This window comes from Schistocerca serialis, chromosome 4, assembly GCF_023864345.2.
Source record: "Schistocerca serialis cubense isolate TAMUIC-IGC-003099 chromosome 4, iqSchSeri2.2, whole genome shotgun sequence".
NCBI classification, from domain to species: domain Eukaryota; kingdom Metazoa; phylum Arthropoda; class Insecta; order Orthoptera; family Acrididae; genus Schistocerca; species Schistocerca serialis.
The window spans coordinates 61,140,926-61,159,709 of record NC_064641.1 but is presented as its reverse complement, the minus strand read 5'-3'; the positions used below and the strand labels follow the sequence as shown (position 1 = coordinate 61,159,709).

The window sequence follows — 18,784 nt, the reverse complement described above, 5'->3', positions numbered from 1 at the left end:
GTCCCATTTATGAAACCAAATGGTAGTCGGAAGGGGCCGAGTCTGGTGAATACGGCGGGTGGGGTAGCAGCTCCAAGCTGAACCAGTTTTGCTTTGTGTGCAGGTGCATTGATGTGAAAAAAAAATTACTTTGTCATGTCTTCTGCCCCATTCTGGTCTTTTTCCGATCAATGCATAGTTCAAATTGATCATTTGTTGTCTGTAGCGATTAGTATCCACAGTTTCACCGGGTTTTAGAAGCTCATGATACACCACACCTATCTGATCCCACCAAACACAGAGCATTATCTTCTTGCCGAATCGATCTGGTTTTACAGTTGATGTTGATGGTTGTCCCGGATTAACTCATGATATTTCCCGTTTAAGATTCTTAAAATAAATAAATTTTTCATCGCCAGCAACAATTCGATTCCAAATTGATTTCCTTTCATGTCTTTGAAGCAAAATTTGACAAATGGTTTTTCGGTTTTCCATCTGTCTTTCATTCAATTCATGTGCCACCCATTTTCCACACTTTTGTATCTTTCCCATAGCTTTCAAACGGTCATAAATTGTTTGTTGTGCAACATTTAGCATTGCTGCCATTTGCTTCTGACTCAAAGTATCATCTTCATCCAATATTGCTTGCAATTCTACGTCTTCGAACCTTTTTGGCGGTCTTACACGTTCTTCATTTCTTACATCAAAATCATTATTTCTGAACCGATGAAACTATCTTTAGCATGTTGCTTCTGATAGAGCATGATCACCATATGCCTTGACAATCATTCGATGCGACTCTGCAGATCTTTTTTTTTTTTTCAAATGAAAACAAAAAAATTAATGATTTCCGCAAATCATCACTTTCTGGTACAAGATTAAACATTGTTAATACGATGAAAACATGATGTAGTTTGTTCCATGACTTGATGTATACTAAATATCTTTGACAGATGTCATACCAACCAAACAAAAAAGTTGAGGGTCATTCACAACAAATATTCCCTATCGACACATTTGTATCTTAACGCTCATTTCATACCGGTACGACTGGTACATGATTGGTCCGGGTCCTCTTATCCAACTGCACCACTCCTTGACTGGAAATGGTTATGTCCGGCTACTTGGACACCATTTACGGCCATTTATGAACTTCATATTCGTAAACAATGATGGAACTTTTTAGGATGACAATGCGCCACCTTATCGGGACACAGTTGTTCGCGATTGGTTTGAAAATCATTCTGGAAAATTCGAGAAAAACGATTTGGCCACCCAGATCGTCCGACATGAACCACATCGGACATTTATAGGACATAATCAAGACGTCACTTGATGCACAAAATTCTGCACCGGCAATACTTTCGAGATTATGGACGAGTATAGAGGCAGTGTGGCTCAATATTTCTGCGGGGGACTTCCAACGATTTTTTGAGTCCATGCCACGTCCAGTTGCCTCACTACACCGGGCGAAAGGAGGTCCGAGACGATATTAGTAGGTATCACGTGAGATTTGTCTCCTCACTGTATTTAACATAAAGCCGATGTACCACTGATGTCTCTCATTGTGCTAAATTATTTGACTACTTCACGTCAACATTTCTTTTGTACCGTCCACAGATTTAATTACTACTCAGTATTCTGTCACAAAACTTTCTTTTTCCTTTTTCTAAAGAGGTCTCAGTGAACACATGTTCCCTTTTGTCCCTTTTAAAATCAGTATTGCTGCACCCCTATACATTACCATAACTTTACTTGCACTCACAGTCCTGCAGTAAATATCACTAAAGGGCTAACCTAGTTCACGGCCCATAGTTCACACTGCATAAACCTGTCTAAGGGCCATAAGAACTTGATTTCCAATATTTCATAAAATTATTAATTGAATTTAAAAGTTTCAAAAAGATGAGGGATTATTTAGTGTTAAAGCTTTAACACAATAAAGCAAGTGTTACAATTACGGACAGTGTACATGAGTAGAGATGGTGCATATGAGCGCATGCAAATACCCGCACTCTGTTCATGAGTATTTGAGGATGATAGGTGAGCGCACCTGCAAAATTGTATAATTCTACGACATACAGTTCGTGAGACTTCACGTCATAGACATTGCGATGCGTGGAAAACTAGTTTTTTTCTTAAAAGGAGCTTAAATTACCCAGATTGTACTCAAGCAGCGTTTGATAATGAGAACACTTAGCAGATTCCCACAAACTTTGGACATAATTTCTGACCTTTCCTAAATTTTTTCTCTCTTACATGCTTAACGTCAAATATTTTGGACCTTAAATGGTTCAAATGGCCCTCAGCACTATGCGACTTAACTTCTGAGGTCATCAATCGCCTAGAACTTAGAAATAATTAATCCTAACTAACCTGAGGATATCACACACATCCACGCCCGAGGCAGGATTCGAACCTGAGACCGTAGCGGTCCCTCGTTTCCAGACTGTAGCGCCTAGAACCGCACTATCACTCCGGCCGGCTTTTGGACCTTAACTCATATGTAAAGTGCACAGAAGTCTTTTTCATCCTGGTGTGTAAAGCTTGAAGGACGAAAGTAATTATCGCGTGATGTGGCACTGGAAAATAACACAGCTGGATGGAACTTAGACCATACATAGAAAGAACTGATGCAGCATAATACAGAAGGTTCAACGACAATGATTACACTGAAGCCACCGCGATTCGTAATGGTCCCCTGGACGTAACAAAAGGTGGGACGCGATTCTTCTGAGAGTGTCTGATCACTGTGGACGGTAGTGCATGCCTCTGCAACGTGCACCCATGCGGGCCACAAAGTTCGTAAGGAGTCCTTGTGGTAGGGCCTTCCATTCATGCCACCAGCGCGACTAACAGCTGCTGGCTGGTCGTTGGTACATGTGAACGTGTGGTACTATGTACCCTCAATGCACCCCATGCTTGCTCGATGGGAGCTAAGCCGTGGGAAAGGGCAGGCCACTCCATTCGCCGAATATCCTCTCGCTCTAAGCTCTCCTCCACCTGTGTTGTCCGGTGTGGTCCCGCACTGTCATCCATGAAAAGAAATGTGGGCCGAATGTACACCAGAAGACCATATGACGAAAGGAGAACAGTCTCGCAATACCACTTGTGAAAGAAACGTGTTCAAGGAACTGGAGGTCAATACGTCAATGCAACATTATTCTTCCCCACGCTATAACACTTGTACCACCAAGTCGATCATGTTTGACAGTGTTCCTGGGTGCCTTAGGTTTTCGCACCTCTCGCCGTATGAGAACACGTCCAGGATCAGTACTCGGGTTGAAACTTCTCATATCCGGAAAGAGCACACAATCCCATTCCTCGTCGGCCCATTCCCTACGCTCGTGACACCATCCCAATTGATTGCGCCGAAATGCGGGTGTCAAAGAAACACAGTGTACTGGTCGTCGGTCACAGACGCCACCCACCTATAGTCGCCGGGCCACTGTAGAGCGTGAGATTTCGTGTCGTGCAGTCTTGTAAAATGTAGTTGCCTGTCGCATAACGCAGCGGACATCTCCTGTCGTAGTTGACAGTGGTCGACCACCTCCTCTCCTTCTGACAGTAGTACCCGTGGTTCAGAACGCTCCGCATGCAAGTGAAACAACGCTATGCGCAGTTCCTAACTTCTGGGATACACTATTCACACTTCGCCCTTCTTCTACTTTCCCGATGATTCTTCCCCACGGGAAGTCATCGAAATGTCTCCTGCCAATGTTGTAATGATTAACACCATCACAGTGCACCGTAACTGTCCACTGATTGACACACACTGCCTTTTCCCATTCCTTCAACTGCGGGGCTAGGCACTGTACTCATACTGACCTCATCCTATGTGACGGCCAGCTTTCTGTACACAACTTTGGTACCTCATGATTCCATGCTTTCATTCATTTTTACCGAGCTGTTTATATGTTACGCTACTTTATCAGTTTCGTGCTTAAGTTTTGAATAGCACTATACTTGGGAGATCGATTCTTTACTTGCGTTTCATAAATGACAAAGTTTCTCTCATGGACTCTTATCCAATGTATTTATTCATAATCGCGGTTTTGTCTTGTTTTGCTATTACCACACTTGCGATGTGCGTCAACGCATAATTGTTCCTTTTGAGAAGACACTGTGGGCCTTTCCACCATGTTTACATATACGTGAGGCCAGTGTACTCTTAAAAGGAACGATTACGCATTGACGCACACCATAGTGTGCTGTCATTTGAAAATGGCATGGAAGACCGCAATAGTTATGGCGAATAAATATATGGAATAACAGACCAAGAACAAAATCTCGTCATTTCAAAGAAACAAGCCATTTTTGCCAAACTCATTAACGCAATTCTTATGTTTTTCTATTTAAATTAGCTCTGATGCACACATATACATTGTCAACACAAATGTCATCCTTAAAGTTACTCAATTAAAACGCAATGAAACGTGTTATACATTTTATATGAAACATTACTATGTTCTTGCTGTTGGTCTTTATATTCCTTCTCCTGTTGCATTATATTCTGTCATATACGTTGCATCCTATTCTCTTCTGTTTTACGTATTTGACGTTTTCAGTGATTACAGTTTTTTTCCCCTATGTCACCACGTCGTCTTAATTTTCCTCTTCCTTTTTCTGATTACCAATTTTTTGTTTTGTCTTATTTATCTCTTCCTTCTTCGTACTTTCTTTGGGCCACCTTTGTTCCAATCTGACTGCTTTCGTAAGTTGATTTCGCACATTTCGAATTTCCTTTTGTTAAATGAAAAAATTTCTTCTGCTTCTACCACTTTTTAAATATTTTCAGCGTGTTCCTTCTCACAGCCTTTATCTGTTACCATTTTTACATTATGTGTATGCCCTATTCCTGTTATTCTGTACCGTTGTTGATACACGAGCTGAAACTTTTTCAGCGATGATTCTTCCTTCTTTGTGTTTTGGGGTGATTTTCTCCACACCAGATCGCTTACACGGCTGAATCATCCGATCAAGTGTTGGCTTTATTGCTTCTGCCCTTGTTAGATTTGTTCAAGTTTTTCGCTCTTAGTAATTCCTGTAAATGGCAAGCCTTGAATATCGTTCCTTGTCAAACTATGCGACTCCTTCCGAACAGAATATCAATGGGGACAAACCTTGTGGGCTGACGTGTTACTTTATTGACGATTTCTTCCAGTTCATTAACAAATCATCCACGGTGGCGTTATTGCGACGCCGCGCGGGATTAGCCGAGCGGTCTGGGGCGCTGCAGTCGTGGACTGTGCGGCTGAGACCGGCGGAGGTTCGACTCCTCCCTCGGGCATGGGTGTGTTTGTTTGTCCTTAGGATGATTTAAGTTAAGTAGTGTGTAAGCTTAGGAACTGATGACATTAGCAGTTAAGTCCCATAAGATTTCACACACATTTGAACCCCTTTGTTTTGTTGTGCAACACATCCGTTTACAATTTCCATCACCTGCCCTTATTGACATGGATGCTGTGGGAAGTTCTTCATTCTCTTTCGAAATTTTTCTGTACTAGAGGAAAACATTAAGAAGCTGGCAGAGCTATCAAAGAAAGGAAGGTGATTCAGTGTCATTGTACCCCCAGCTCTACTGAGTGTATCAACACCTTGTAACAGAGTCCCTATGGATTCAAACTGCAAATGTAGACATGAGGACAAACTAATTACAACAAATGTTCCACATGACCAACTTTCATTTGAAGACAAGCTTCATCAACTACCGTACACGTTCAAAAATCCCAAGCTTGTTCCAAACACATTGATACTATTCACAATGACACAATATGTTCCCGGAGTTCATCGACACTATCAATAGATTTGTAATATAAGAAACCTTCTAAAAATACCCAAATAAAGAAATCCAACGGTTTAAAGTCTGGAGGAGATTATATCGAAGATCAACGACCTTACACTTATTGTCAAAGATTTGTGCTATGTAACCCAGAACAGCCACGTGGAAGTCTTCTGGTGCGCCATCATGCCAATACCAATTACGCTTCCTTTAATCAAACGGAAACATGATTCAAATTGTCTATTAGGTTGTGAACTCATGCATTTGCACAAATATTGTATCGGGGAAACTACTGCCTTCTTAATAAGCATTCATTATTATTATTTCTACTTTCATTGTCCTCCACTCGCCGCTTTCATTTGTACCTACAATAGTTAAACACCTTGTATTATGGTTGCATCAGGTGAACGGGCTACCCTACAGGAGGCCCTCGTCACACGTTCTATGGTGTATCAAGTTCTTTCGGATTATTTCATCTGTACTAGAGAGAAACAGTACAAACTTATCAGAGAAACGAGGGTGGTTCAGGCACAGTCTACTTCTACACTGCCAGAAAAACTCAATACCCACAAGGACTGGGTTCAGTGGAACCAGGTTACAATAGCTGCATACCGAGGCTTGTAGTATTAGTGATTCGTATGTACAGTCGTAAGTGATCAAATGGCTCTCAGAAAGCCTGTATGTGTACATTCTGTTTCCACTCTGCAGGCAGTAATTGTACCAAGTTTATAGGTGAACAGTGCAACTTTCATTCTAGGATACAGCCATGCCACACCGCCGAGTATGTACTTGTATTGAACGGCGCCACGTTGCGGTCTTGTGGCAAGCTGGATGGACATAACAAGAAATTGCTGCATGTTTTGTGCACAGTGTATCGTTGGTGTGTCATTGAGTTCAGCAGTGGTCTGTGGAACACTGTGACACAAGCAGAACTGGTTCTGGACGTTAATATAGTACAGAAGCACGTCAAGAATGCATTTTTCAAGCAGCAGTGGTCGGCTGAATATCATCAAGGGAGGAAATGTGGGCACATTTTGCACTTGGTGTGTCTCCAAGGACTGTTGAAAACAGGCTGCCAGCATCAGTACTAAAAACAAATAAAGCTCTGGCCAGAATACCACTGATGTCACGATACAGCCAAGAACGGCTATACTGAGGTCGTGAAAGACTTGACTGAGATTGGAATGGCACTCTCTCATGTTTTCTGTAAACTAAGTAGGTTCTGCCTGTAAGCGAGTGATGTATGGCCGAGTCCTGGTGAGCGGCCTATTCTGGTGTGAATTCACACACTGCAAACAGGTCTCACCCCAGTCCTCTTGGTGAGGAGGTTTTTTTTTGGGGGGGGGGGTAGTTTAACCAGGGCATTAACCATTTAGCGAGAGACGTGAGTTACTACAGATGTGGTATACAGTATCATACATACAGCGCAGACATTAGAAATTACATTAATTCCAGGCAACATCATGGGACACATTGTACATTCCCACACTCAACACAATCCATACATTTCAATATTTAAACATGGTTGAAGCAACAACTGTTGAAAATCTTCGCGGCAAATGATAACAGCCAAACAGTTGTAGGATAAAGATTTATTGAAATCCTTGATCACGTTTTCGGTATATCTAAATATACCTTCATCATAAGCAAAAGTACACTGAAATCACATCCTGCAGAGGAGGTGCATAAAACAATCGTGCCAAAGGCGTCGTCAGTAGTTAAAATAAAACATCTCCTACATCTGTAGAGCAAATTTATGAGGAGATGGTCGATGCGAACAAGACATACTGTCAGTACTTAGCCTGTGAACTAAGTACTGATAGTATGTCTTGTTCGCATCGACCATCTCCTCATAAATATGCTGTACAGACGATATTTTAATTTTAACTACTGACGACGCCTTTGGCATGATTGCTTTCTGCACCTCCACTGCAGGATGTGATTTCAGTGTATTTTTACTTCTGATAAAGATATATTTAGATATACCGAAACTGTGGTCAAGGAGTTCAATAAATCTTTATCCTGCAACTGTTTGGCTGTTACCATTTACCGTGAATAGTCCATACATCACAATTTTGCACACTACATCTTTTGTGTCTGACGTATTACAGGATATCTGTTTCTCACAGAACCCGTGCAATACTGACGTAATCAGCTGAGGATAGCTGTCGAAACTGGTACGTCACGGTTATAGGTTGGGAGATTTCTGCTCTGATCAAGGCCTTAAGAAACTTTTGGCATTGTCTCTCACAGTGTGAGCACCCTAGTATCACGTGGCTGAGGTATGCAATCCCAATTGTGTAGACCTCGCAGCGTGGATATAGCTCACCTTCCATCCTATGAAGATGTAAAGGATAACAGTCTTGACCCAGCCAGATGTGCGTTGTAGTAGTGATGTGGCGCCTACATAGCTTGATTTGGGAAAACCAGGTTTTTCGTGGAGTTCTTGGCTGTACTGGAGCATAATGTCTGCCTTTTGACTGTTGTGCGTTGTAGTAGTGATGTGGCGCCTACATAGCTTGATTTGGGAAAACCAGGTTTTTCGTGGAGTTCTTGGCTGTACTGGAGCATAATGTCTGCCTTCTGACTGTTGTGAGGTCTACCACATCTGTTACCAACCTCGATGGACATTTTTCTTTACGCCAGCAACAAAATTCCAAGTGTAAGGCAAGTGTAGTTAGGTCGGCCATCAATCACTTGCTTCTTCTGCCTGTGCGGATGGTCCCAGCGGAGGTTCGAGTCCTCATTCGGGAATGGGTGCGTGTGTTTGTCCTTGGGATAATTTAGATTAAGTAGTGTGTAAGCTTAGGGACTGATGACCTCAGCATTTAAGTTCCATAAGATTTCACACACATTTGAACATTTTTTTGCTTCTTCTGCTGGACAGTGCACGTCCACATACAGCTGCTGCAATGCAACGTGAACTTCGTGGGGGCAACAGTATCCTGGTCAGCAAGATCACCGAATCTCTTGTCAAATCAACGAGTATTGGACATGATGAAGTAGGAACTTGTTCGCTCTCCAGAGCCGGCTGAATTGCAACAATAAGTGCTAGATGCTTAGGACCGTCGTTGACATGCAAGAATGCGTGCCTTCGTTTCCTCTAAAGGGAGGTACATTGTCTATTGAAGCATCTGTTAGGATTCCCTTTATTGTGACATATCTCTTTCATTTCTTCTGAATTTGCTATCAGATGGTGAGTTACAATGTTGTCTGGAATACTCTCTTTCAAATTCTGAAGATGTCAGGGTTAAAATACAAGGAGCGGAAAACTGTTTACAATTTGTACAGAAACCAGATGGCAGTTTTAAATGTCGAGGGGCATGAAAGGGAAGCAGTGGTTGGGATGGGAGTGAGACAGGGTTGTAGTGTATCCTCAATGTTATTCAATCTGTGTATTGTGCAAGCAGTAAAGGAAACAAAAGAGAAATTCGGAGTAGGAATTAGAATCCATGGAGAAGAAACAAAAACTTTTAAGTTCACCGACGACATTGTAATTCTGTCAGATACAGCAAAGGAGTTGGAAGAGCATTTGAACGGAATGGATAGTGTCCTGAAAGGAGGATGTAAGATGAATATCAACAAAAGCAAAACGATGCTGAGGGAATTAGATTAGGAAATGAGACACTTAAGATAGTAAACGAGTTTTGCTATTTGGGGAGCAAAATAACTGATGCTGGTCGAATTAGGATATAAAATGTAGACTGGCAATGGCAAGGAAAGTGTTTCTGGAGAATATTAATTTGTTAACATGGAGTATAAATTTAAGTGTCAGGAAGTCGTTTCTGAAAGCATGTAAGTAGGCTGTTTAGGTTTCTATGTTGGTAACGCCACGTAGCGCTCTATATGAAAATCACTGACTGTGCACTGTGAAGGCTGTGGTTGGTTTGCATTGTTGGAGTATATGCTATTGTAGTGTTGGACAGTTGTCTGTTAACAGCGCGTAGCGTTGCGCAGTTGGAGGTGAGCCGCCAGCAGTGGTGGATGTGGGGAGAGAGATGCCAGAGTTTTGAGAGCGGATGTTCTGGACGTGTGTCCGTCAGAGACAGTAAATTTCTAAGACTGGATGTCATGAACTGATATATATATAGTATGGCTTTTGAACACTATTAAGGTAAATGATCTCTATCAAAATCTTTCATTTGCTAACTATGCCTATCAGTAGTTAGTGCCTTCAGTAGTTGGAATCTTTTATGTAGGTGGCAGTAGTGGCGCTCGCTGTATTACAGTAGTTCGAGTAACGAAGATTTTTGTGAGGTAAGTGATTTGTGAAACGAATGGGTTAACGTTAGTCAGGGCCATTATTGAAACTCAGATTGCGTTGCGCTAAAAATATTGGCTGTCAGCTTAGTGTTGATCAGAATAGGTAAAGAGCGAAATGTCTGAGTACGTTCAGTTCTGCTAAGCTGTTTGAAAATCAAATAATGTAAAACATTTATCAGCACAGTAATTCATTAATTTTTCTAAGGGGACGTTTTAAGTATTTGTATGGAGTGTAGCCATGCATGGAAGTGAAACATGGACGATAAATAGTTAAGACAAGAAGAGAATAGAAGCTTTAGAAATGTGGTGCTACAGAAGAATGCTGAAGATTGGGTGGGTAGATCACATAACTAATGAGGAAGTATTGAATAGAATTGGGGAGAAGAGGACTTTGTGGCACAACTTGAGAAGGGATCGGTTGGTAGGACATGTTCTGAGGCATCAAGGAATCACCAATTTAGTATTGGATAGGAGCGTGGAGGGTAAAAATGGTAGAAGGAGACCAAGAGATGAATACACTAAGCAGATTCAAAAGGATACAGTCTACAGTAGGTACTGGGAGATGAAGAAGCTTGCACAGGATAGAGTAGCATGGAAGGCTGCATCAAACCAGTCTCTGGACTGAAGACCACAAGAACAACAATGTTGAGTTACCTGTCACATCGGTAACTTCAATTAACTAGAAATTTTCTTTAGGGCAACTGAGATAGTTTTGTTGGGTGGGATATTTGCGCAAATATCTTCTGGTTGCGCAGTAGTGTTTCTAGTGTGGGTGACCTTGAGTGGACGCTGGTCGCGGGTCGCCCTCGTGACGACAGCGCGGGACCCCTGGGACGTCCGCTAGCCAGGCTCTGGTCTCCGCTGGCTACCGCCCCGTTTCGCTGTACCGCCTTCCGCCACGCCCTTCTCTGCAGCAGCGGTGCGCTCTGCGATCGCGTAACCGCCACCAGTATAAAGGCGAGGCCGCCAGACCCCGGCATCAGTCGACGACAGCAAACCGAAGGCGACACCATGAAGACTCTCGTGAGTACAGCGCCCACATCTATACTTTCGTTCGATGCCTTACACTGTACAAGTGGTATCGTCACATTTGACCCAATTTTGTTGCCTCCTATTGTTAGAAACTTTTATCAAAGTGTGATTATCACGTAAGGTCTCATAAAGCTAAATCTACATCCACAGCTGCGTTTGTGTTCTGCAAACCCCCGTAGCGTCTGTGACAGAGGATACTTTTCGTCTGAGAATCATCATCCCCCCCCCCCCATCTACCCAAATCTGAGGTTTTTCTATAGGGTTCTAGTGTGATGCACATGGCAGAGGATACTTCCATTGTACCAAATATTAGTGTTTCCTCCCACTGCCTGCTACGGTCGCAGGTTCGAATCCTGCCTCGGGCATGAATGTACATGTTGTCCTTAGGTCAGTTAGGTTCACTTAGTTCTGAGTCTAGGGGGCTGATGACCTCAGATATTAACTCCCAGTGTGCTCAGAGTCATTTGAACCATTCTTCCCACTAAGAATGAGATGTGGACTCTGCAGGGGAGTGTGCGCTGATATGAAACTTCATGGCAGATTAAAACTGTGTGCCGGACCGAGACCTTGCCTTTCACGAGCAAGTGCTCTACTATCCTTTCTTTCGGGAGTGCTAGTTCTGCAAGGTTCGCAGGAGAGCTTCTGTTAAGTTTGGAAGGTAGGAGACGAGGTACTGGCAGAAGTAAAGCTGTGAGGACAGGGCGTGAGTCGTGCTTGGGTAGCTCAGATGGTAGAGGACTTTCCCGCGAAAGGCAAAGGTCCTGAGTTTGAGTCTCTCAGTCCGGCACACAGTTTTAATCTGCCAGCAAGTTTCAGACTTCCCACTGCCTGCACGGTTGAAGCGTCGAAAGGATGACTACTTATATTCCTCTGTGCACGTAGCAATTGGGCTAAAGTTGCCTTCGTTGTCGCTGCGGGAATGATATATAGGAGGCACTAGTACAGTCCTAAATTCTTCATGGGTTTTGAAAACTTCGGTATTCGGAGGACGGTTGGAGTCTATCTTCTAGTATTTGCCAACTCAGTTTCTCCAGAACTTCCATGACACACTCCCATGCATCAACCAAACTTTTAACCGTTCGCACTGTCCTTTATAATACGTTCAGTATCTCCATTTAGTCTTATTTGGTACACGTCCACACTTTTGGGCAATATTCTGTGATGGGTCGCACAAGTTTGGTTTGGGGCCTCTAGCGGTCTGCTGCGTTGTTGTAGTGTAGATTTAAATATGTACCAATATTGAAAATATTTACCTGTAGACAACCCAACTTTATTTTTTGTGCTGGCATCTAAAAGATGACTACGCCTCAAATAGTAAACAGTAATGGCTCCCTCACAGTTGTTTGAGGTGAGCCAGATCCTATTATCCCTAGAGTCGCTAATTCCCCATTACAAGTTTCGTTTGCTAAGAAGTCTTAGAGTCAATCGTATATCGTGTTCATATTCCGTAAGAACATATTATTGTTGGTATGCGACAGTGTGGAACGTTATCGAAGGGCTTGCAGGAGCCTAGAAACACCATATCAACTTGAGCTCCGATATTTTCATCCTTAATCATCACGTAAGCCAAAATCGAAAAATAGGTTTCACACGATCGATTCATACGTCATCCGCGTGGATTCCTATATAGGAGACGTCTGGTTGCCAAAAAAGCATCAAACACGAGTGTAAAACATGTACAAGTTACTAACATTACTCTGACAGGCTGATGGTTTGCACATCTCTCAGTTCTTTGTAAGAACTGAGACCTGTGTCATTTGCTAGCCACACTGGATTCTTCGGGATTCCAACGAACCATGGCAAACTATTGCTAAAAGAGAGAATAAACAATTAACTTAATACACGTATCACTAACCAAGAATATAGGGTGCGGCCACTGAATTTCGGACAGTAAATTTGGTCCCCTTGTTGGTTATTCTCAAGAAAACGGGAAAACAAGAAGGAGTAAAATTAATTTTTATTGTCTCACTTAGTGTGTGTGAAAACTAGCATAGGTGTGTTGAGCTAATTCTTGCAAGTATTCCAGCGTGTGAAAATAAATATTTTATAAACGTACAGAAGTTAGCGAGGTGAAGATTAGTTTTGTCAGATTCCAAGCAGAACATATTTGTATTTTCCTGTCGAGTACAGAGTGTTCTGCTTGTAAAATTCTCATATAGCGAACAGTGCCTATAGTACAGTTCTTTTATAGTTACCACGGAGACTCTGTGTCAAATATTTCTCTCAAGCACACCTAATGGGTAAAAAATTCTGTGAGAGTGAAGTAAAACAGATATTCATTTCGATTTACCCTACTGAGAGAGGAAAGTATGTATGACTCTCAGGGCAGAATGTTAAAAGCGAGCATAGCTTCATCATATTTGTGGGCCATCACTTTACTGCTGTCCCAAACCAAATAAGGAATTTGTAATAGTAATTAGCGGATGTATGCATCAGAATGTCGAAAAATCCAGGTTGTCAGAGTTTTCCATCGATCGATTGAGGATCTATTAGGTGTTACACTGCAGTGATTGTGACTTTATCTTCCTGTTTATCTCGTCCTACCCTCGGTAGACGTCGACATAACAAGTCTGTAGGGGAACCAGCACTCATTCTTACAACTAAATACGTTGATTGCATATTCTTGGTAAGTATAACTTACACTTCTTCACATTATAAAAAATGTTAAAGGTTCCGTGAACGTTTAGCCTATTAAGTATGGAGCTTGAACTAGGATCGAAGAAGCATAGTCCGTACGTCTTGGTGTTGGCTTCAAATTGTATGCAGAAACTAAATTTGGGTCCCTAGCCTCGATCTCATGAATACGCGTCCAGTACCTGCTATATCGTTATGTTTGACATAAGTATAATAGTGCTGATTGATAAAGAAAAATTTACCGATAAAATTCCTCTTTGTCCATAGCAACGATGGTATAAATAATGTCGACAACATACTCAGTTGCAGTATCATCTTCCAGTAATATAATGCGCAATTTTACTCCAAATCTATCTGATGCTGTTGATATTTACATGTTTTGATGAATGTGTAAGATCTTGATGTTTATGTGTAACACCATCGATGGGGCGTTAGGGAGTCTACATACATTGTACCACCAGAAATACGTAGCAATGAACATTACTCTATATTTGACTGTGTAACATTAAAATGTACAATACTTTTCAGAAATGCTCTCATTATTACCAATGGGTTCTGCATGCACACAAACAGCGACTGCCATGGTGATTTATCACTACTGAACTCGGTATAAGTATAATGTAAGAAGAAGGTTATGGATGGCGGTTTCAGTAAATGTCGCACACAGAATGACCAGTATTAGTATACGAGCATAAAGACGAATTCTTAAGAAGCATTTCATCGGTTTGGGCAAATTTGAATTGAGAAACTACCATGGATCTATTATTTTCTCTGTCCCAAGGCAAGATAAGGGCACTCTTGACACCCACATATCCATTATAAGTTGCAGTAAAGAACAGAGGCCTCAAGTCATATGTCTCACACTTGTAACCTACTTCAGGAAACCATGTTTGAACAGGAAATTGGGTAGAATTCTATCATCAAAGTGTAGGAAATAGCTTCGGAGGATTAATTCTGCTGTTATCGTAAGGGCTAACATAAATTACTCTAAAATTGACAAAAACACGAAAGGAAGGTTAGTTTTTGCTGTCTCATCGATGGTGATATGTGTCACAGAGGCAGGGGAAGGGCGGATGAATGAGGAGTGAGGGTGTATAAGACTCAGTTTTGAGTTCTTAGTTACATGTAGCTAAATACTATGATCAATTTATGAAGTATGTCAACATTATTTGTGACTGTTTCCGTCCATCTTAGAATGACTATAGTGGTAGTTATTGTAAGATTTCCATAATTCCACATCTCTGCATTTCCCACAGTGACATGACAGTCCAGGTATATTGCCTGCACGGAAATGTTAAAGAATCGACAAAATACTGAAAGAAACTGAGCAAGATTTGTAATGCAACAAGCAGCCTCGCTGATGTGTAAAATATGGGATTTTGCAGAAATGTATATGAGCCCAAAATTGTGTATAGCAGTATGCCTAGTTAGTGGATCCTAGTAAATATGATTGATGGTGATGTATATGTCCACTAAGCAGACAATTAAATACAGACGAGGCAGCAAAGACAGCTACTTTGCAATGTAAGTGATGAGACATGTGTATTCTATCACAGCCAACTCTTCCACTGAGGCTGATTGAGATATATCATTGCAGAGAAGAGATATTGCTCTTGCAACAGACACTTTTTGTGGTGCAGTAGCGCGTACTGTGTTGACTGGTTCTTTTCGTCACATGTGTGCCTGTTTGAAGTGTTCTTTTGGAGTAATGTCTCGGAACAGAGGATACTCTTGTAACAGATTTTACATTTTGTGAGCCTTTGACTACTTTCTACCACAGATGTTCCTTTTGTGGTGTTGGCTGATTTGTGCGATCTCTGAGCAGAGGTGATATCTTTGCCACAGGTGTTCCTGTTTGTGGTGCTGGCTGTGGTGTGCGTGGCTCTGGCTGTGCCGGGCCCTCTGCCCCTACCACGTCCCGGTCCAGTGCCGATCCCTGCTGCGCCCAGGGAGACCCTGCGTGGCAGCGAGCAGGTCTACTATGGATACTACCCATACGTTGTTGGCTAAGTGCAATGACAATGGCGAATGGCTTCCAAATCGGCATCACTGTGGAGTTCATACAGACACCTTTTGGCTAACGTTTTCTGTTTGTCTATTACATCTGAAACTGACTTTAATTTTGAATAAATTTTCCACTTCCTATTGAAAAGACTCTTTTATTTTTGTTTTATTTGGTATTCTCGTGTGGCTGATTCTATTAATGCTGCTATTTTACATGGTGTTTCGGTTGTAAATGGCTTTACGTAAGTATTCGGATTAAAAAAATTGTGATTGTGCCATAATGAACATGGTCAACTCTACACTGTCTACATGTACACAACATTTCTTTCATGTAAAACGACAAGTGCAAAAAGACATTGACTTAAGAATCTTGTTATTACCTTGACCTTTATGGTTTTGACTAGCAGTCACACAACGAAGCGCTACCGAGATTTTTTTGACTATCACGCTCAATAGTGTACTCTCTGGAACACCAAAATAGCGGTTAATATTACAAATACCAAAATCACTTCTCTAATAAACTTTGCAAAAATTGTTCAGATGGCTCTGAGCACTATGGGACTTCACATATATGGTCATCAGTCCCCTAGAACTTAGAACTACTTAAACCTAACTAACCTAAGGACATCACACGTATCCATGCCTGAGGCAGGATTCGAACCTGCGACCAAACCGATGGCGCGGTTCGAGACTGCAGCGCCCAGAACCGCTCAGCCACCCCCGCCGGCTAAGACAGATCGTCTGAGATATTATACAAACTTGGGACAGACGTGATGGAAATTAAAAAGAAGAGGAAGAGAGTACAGGAGAAAGGACAGAAGCGAAGAAATTAGATGATGCAATGCGTAAAATGAGAAACAGAAAAACTGGGTAGAGTTGAACTCAGAACTGGTTAAATGTACATCTCCCACACTGAAATTTAGATTAATAAACTATGCCAGTGGAAGCTGGATTAAAAGGAAAATTAAAGAGAACAGGAAATCAGCTAGAATAAAACCTGTTTAAAAGATCGGAGACAGAAGTAATTGCGAGAACTCTGCTAAACACAGGTTATAATATATACTCTAAAATGACAGAGACTAGCAGCAGTTTCTGAAAATATTTTGCTAGAGGAGCAAATGGGCTTTGAGAAAAGTAGTTAGAGCACAGATATAATGTTCACTATTAGACATATCAGTGAGCAACATAGGGAGTTTAATACAGAGAAACATTTACAGTTAAGGGCAATGAAAAGTTAATTTCAGTTTTGTTAATGTCATGATTTATCTTACATTAAAATATAGAGCTGTAATGATTCATTGGTAACTAAATAACTGAAACTACAATACAGTTAGTTTTAATCATATGAATGGGTAATCTCTGTTCTTTTCGACATGTAGGAAAGAACAGACGTCATTCATTCATATAACTGATTCGCCGAACTGAGCATTGGATCCACATTCTTCAGTTCACATGCACGCGTATGTCCGACCTCCTGCGAAAATCTGAGTAGGAGCACGGAGGAAATGGACAGGGACTAAGGATCAATGGCTCTCGGTGGGAATGCGGGTCGGCCGTGAGGCGTGCCGAGATGGTGCAGTGGCTAACGCAACTGCCAAGTAAGCAGGAAATCCCGATTTCGAATCACTTTCATTCGTCACCGCTGATTCTACGAAATCTCCCGACGGAGCTAAAGTCAATAATCACTTCTCTTTACTTTCCTCCCTCCCCTCCTTTCCATATTCAATTTGCACTTATTTTTCCTGTACGTAACACAGATGAATGGTACTCTTGTTTCAGATCAACTAAATCTCCAAGATCCGTTGTATTTTCATTTTCACAGTTCTTTTTTTTCAGTACTTTCAGGAGTAATCTCGAAAGTTAAGAGAAAAATATTCATAAAAGAACCAGGAACGATCGACGTCTTCTCACCTACAACACATTTCCACTTGTAAGTCCGTAGAGGTTGCTTCTTATTACCCTGTGCGATTATGACACTCCGATTAGCTACTTGCGTTAGCACGTCACTTCTGGCATTGGGGGAGGCAAGCAGTCCTGCTTCGAATCCACGCGACTGATTAACTCATGGCGGCCGGTGTAGCAGTCAGCCTGTAAGTGGGTTATAGGAGTTTTTGAACATTCGACTTGGTGAATATCAAGCTGAAACTTTTGTCCCGCCTCAGAGAAACGATTCGCAGAACAGTTCAAAAAACATTCTCACATTTTCACATGGGATAACATTAGACCCAGACAAATGGGGCACGCATCCGTCCTCCAAGCGAACCGCTATCTTTAAAAATGCCACTACCAGATTTACATGCAGACCCGTGATGACACGGGATCAGGTCGGGAAAAAGAAGAAGAAGAAGGCTCTGTGCAATTCTTTTAACGACTCTGTCTGTAGCGTTTATTGTCTCTGGATCAGAAGCTGCATTTTGTCGACAAAATCTGTAAATCTTTCTTCCACTCTACTCGCCAAAATCACTTTGCCTCGCATCAAACATATTACAAACATAAAGAACTGTAGATTCTTATTTTTGTACTGAGAAACTTTCGTTTTCATTCCTTCTTCTGTACTATTAACGGGCTCAAGAGTAAAATTAAAGAGGGACAAATACACTAAAGTGCCAAAGAAATTGGTATATTCAACTGTATTAAAACACAGAGATATGTAATGAGGCAGAATATGCCTATGTAAGACAACAAGTATCTGGCGCAGTTGTTAGACCGGTTCCTGCAGCTACGATAGGTGAGTTTGAACGTATTGTTATAGTCACCCCACGAGCGATGGGACACAGCATCTCCGAGTTACCGATGAAGTCGGGGTTTTCCTGTTCCACGATTTCACGAGTGTAATGTGAATATCAGGAATCCGGTAAAACATCAAATCTCCGACATCGCTGTGGCCAAAAAAAGGTCCTGCAAGAATGGGACCGACGACGACTGAATCGAATCGTTCAATGTTACAGAATCGCAACTCTCCCGCAAATTACTTCAGATGTCAATGCTAGGCCATCAACAACTGTCAGCGTGCGAACCATCATCGATATGGGCTTTCGGAGCCGAAGGCCTACTAGTGTACCCTTGATGACATCACCACACAAAGCTTTG

The 18,784-nt window shown here is 41.8% G+C and overlaps 1 long non-coding RNA gene across 1 annotated transcript; it reads left to right on the top strand.

Moving 5' to 3' along the window:
* The first annotated feature begins 10,923 nt into the window (after nucleotides 1-10,923).
* LOC126474060 (uncharacterized) lies at nucleotides 10,924-15,842 on the top strand. Its single transcript, XR_007586564.1, has 2 exons — nucleotides 10,924-11,047; nucleotides 15,536-15,842. It is a non-coding gene; the product is annotated as an uncharacterized LOC126474060 (long non-coding RNA).
* The last annotated feature ends 2,942 nt before the right edge of the window (nucleotides 15,843-18,784 follow it).